The following is a 4,017-nucleotide window of genomic DNA, read 5'->3' as shown; positions in this document are numbered from 1 at the left end:
CTGTGCAGGTAAGCCTTGGGTCTTGAAGCCTCCGTCCGTCTCTTCGAGCCTGGGTGAAGCTTTCCGCAAGATGACATGGCACGTCACCAAGCATCCCGGGGTCGTCCACTGGTTTCTCCAGGAAGCCCGTCAAACCGTCCTTCACCCAGAGTTGCATTGCTTCATGAGGTCTTGAAAATCTTGACTTAACCGGTCTTGGTTATTTAATTATCCTCGCATCACTCGTGTTATGCACTCAACCAGAATCCCATCTACTCAAGCATAGCAATATGAAATTTGTCGTCCCGGGCCAAGTATTGGGGTTGTTGTGTGCCTACCACATGATACTACAACCTATAACTATAATTTCCAAGTACCTACTCAGCATGCAATTGGGCAAAGAAAGGTGAAACTACCATGCATCGAAAACATAGGCGAATAGTATGATCAAAATGACTTGCCTTGATGATAGATGTCTTGATCGAGCGCTTCTAAGTAACAATCTTCGCACTCTGGGTGATCTACCGATACAAACAAGTACACACCATAAGCACTACAATCATCAACAAGTAAAATAACATCACAGGCATAAAGTAGCTATGGCATAAAGTGAAAGAATTCACTTCGCCTAACTAAGGCAGAAATTATTTCTGTTAAAACCCCAAGTAAAAGTATTTAGCAAAATTTGAAACTTATACTACAGAAAGATATAATCACAAGCAAGCAGTAGCAAAAAGAATCAAATAAAAATCTATTTTTAAACTCCTGGAATAAGCAAAAGAAAGTTTAAACTAAATCTGATCTAATTCAAATTTTAAAATTTCAAACATAGACAAATTATATGTTTTTCGAAACTACATAAAAATTGTGATCTACTGGAACAAGTTTCAACTCCATTGGAATTGTGGATCAAAAGTTATGATCAAAACAATTTTCAAACTTTCTCTGTTTTGGAATTAAACAGAAAAAAAGAAACTGATTCTATCGGACAGGGGTACACGTGGCGCACCCTGAGTGGTTGGGAGTGTGTTTGCTGCGAGACTAGTAAGCAAATGGCCAAAATCTAATGAAAACGTTTCGTCTCAGTTTAAGTGGATAGAAAACCGGGTGGTTTTCTTAACTAAACTGAAAGGGTACCCTAATCTAATCTACACCGCACGCTTTAGATCCAACGGTAGGAGGTAAAAAAAGGGGGGCGGCTCACAGTGGAGATGGCCGGCGAGGAGCTTGCTCCGGCGAGGCCGAACGTGGTGGTGGCCGGGCAGTGGACTCCGGCGTGTTCCGACGCGTCCGAGAGGATGGGGAGGCGGCTGCGATGCTCCCGCGTCCAGTGGTGGCGGCGGCGAGGCGTGGCGTGGCCGGAGGTGAGCAGGAGGGCTCGGGGAAGCTTCGGCTTCGGCCGAACTCCGGCGAGCTTGCGAGGGGGCGGCGTGGGGCGAGGGCAAGGGCGGCGACTAGGGGACGGGGCGAGGCGGCGGTGGGGAGTATTTATAGGGGCTAGGGGGCTCGGGGAGGGGAAGGAGCAGCAGATCGAGGAGATCCCGGCGAGCTCGGCTCAGCCAGCCATGGAAGGAAGGGAGGGAGAGAGAGAAAAGGAAAGAGGAAGAAGAAGGGGGTGCGCGCGGGGGTGAGGCGTGCTGCGGGTGGGGACGGCGCGGGACGGGGCCCAGGCGTCAGCGGGGGTGGCTCGGCGCCGGTTCGGTCGGCTGACCGGGAGAAAAAACGGGGAAGGGATAGGGGAATCCCGGGCCAGCGGGGGTGGGCCGGTTCGCTTTTAAAGCGCCGGTGGCGCTTTCCTTCTAATTTTTTTTCCCGTTTTTAGATTTTTAATAAAAACAGAAACTAAAAAGAATAAAAAGGAAACAAATATAATAATTAATATAGAGTACTATATATCAAAATGATCAGAAAAATAATTCCTAATTGTTTATCATTTTCCAAAACCAAAATAAAAACTTTTTAAAAATATATTTTTCAGAAAAACCCCTTATGCTATATTTTCTTTTTCAAATTATTTTCTCCATAAATTTCTGGTTTTTTTTGGCTCAATTATTTTCAAAAGTGCCTCTCATATTGGAGGGTCATTTTCCTCCGCTCTTTATTGCTTGCAAGAATTTTGTCGGGGCATTTCTCGTGGGAAGAAAATAGAAAAGCAAAAGCAAGTATTTGACGGAATTCAAATGCACAACTTTATTGCAAACAAAATGCATAGATGCTTAGCTACATTTGTAGAACATTCCCAATTAGGAAAATTGGGATGTTACAATGAAGTTCTATAGTAACTTGATCCGAAGTTTCACGATCATCATCATTAACTTCCTATCTAGCCGATGCAAGCACCCCAGAAACATTTTCCTGTGGTGTGCTATTATCCGGTTCGAGAGGGGGTACAATTACCTCATCAAGTTCTACTTTCCTCCCACTCACTTCTTTCGAGAGAAACTCTTTCTCTAGAAAGAATCTATTCTTGGCAACAAAGATTTTGCCTTCGGATCTAAGATAGAAGGTATACCCAATAGTCTCCTTAGGGTATCCTATGAAGACGCACCTTTCCGAATTGGGTTCGAACTTTTCAGGTTGAAGTTTCTTGACATAAGCATCGCATCCCCAAACTTTCAGAAATGACAGCTTAGGTTTCTTCCCAAACCATAATTCATACGGTGTCGTCCCAACGGATTTAGATGGTGTCCTATTTAAATTGAATGCGGCAGTCTCCAATGCATATCCCCAAAATGATAGCGGTAGATTAGTAAGAGACATCATAGATCGCACCATATCCAATAGAGTGCGATTACGACGTTCAGACACACCGTTACGCTGGGGTGTGCCACGTGGCGTGAGTTGTGAAACATTTCCACACTTCCTTAAGTGCATGCCGAACTTGTGACTTAAATATTCTCCTCCACGATCAGATCGTAAGAACTTTATTTTCTTGTCACGTTGATTCTCTACCTCACTCTGATATTCCTTGAACCTTTCAAAGGTCTGAGACTTGTGTTTCATTAAGTAGACATACCCATATCTGCTTGAGTCATCAGTGAGGGTGAGAACATAACGATAGCCACCACGAGCCTCAACGCTCATTGGACCGCATACATCGGTGTGTATTATTTCCAACAAGTTGGTTGCTCGCTCCATTGTTCCGGAGAACGAAGCCTTAGTCATCTTGCCCATGAGGCACGGTTCGCACGTGTCAAATGATTCGAAATCAAGAGACTCCAAAAGTCCATCTGTATGGAGTTTCTTCATGCGTTTGATACCGATATGACCAAGGCGGCAGTGCCACAAGTATGTGGGACTATCATTATCAACCTTACATCTTTTGGTACTCACACTATGGATATGTGTAACATCACGTTCGAGATTCAATAATAATAAACCATTGACAAGTGGGGCATGACCATAAAACATATCTCTCATATAAATAGAACAACCATTATTCTCGGGGTTAAATGAGTAGCCATGTGGCATCAAACGAGATCCCGATACAATGTTCATGCTCAAAGCTGGTACTGAATAAAAATTATTGAGGTTTAAAACTAATCCCAAAGGTAGATGTAGAGGTAGCGTGCCGACGGTGATCACATCGACCTTGGAACCATTCCCGACGCGCATCGTCACCTCGTCCTTTGCCAGTCTCTGCTTATTCCGCAGCTCCTGCTTTGAGTTACAAATGTGAGAAACTTGACCGGTATTAAATACCCAGGAGCTACTACGAGCGCTGGTAAGGTACACATCAATAACATGTATATCATATATACCTTTGACGTTGTCGGCCTTCTTATCCGCTAAGTACTTGGGGCAGTTCTGCTTCTAGTGATCGTTTCCCTTGCAATAATCGCACTCAGTCCTAGGCTTGGGTCCATTCTTGGGCTTCTTCTCGGCAACTAGTTTACCGGGCACGGCAACAACTTTGTCATCCTTCTTGAAGTTCTTCTTACCCTTTACTTTCTTGAAACTAGTGGTCTTATTCACCATCAACACTTGATGTTCCTTTTTGATTTCTACCTCCGTTGATTTCAGCATTGAATACAACTT

This window comes from Hordeum vulgare, chromosome 5H, assembly GCF_904849725.1.
Source record: "Hordeum vulgare subsp. vulgare chromosome 5H, MorexV3_pseudomolecules_assembly, whole genome shotgun sequence".
NCBI lineage: Eukaryota > Viridiplantae > Streptophyta > Magnoliopsida > Poales > Poaceae > Hordeum > Hordeum vulgare.
This window is presented reverse-complemented; position numbering follows the sequence as displayed.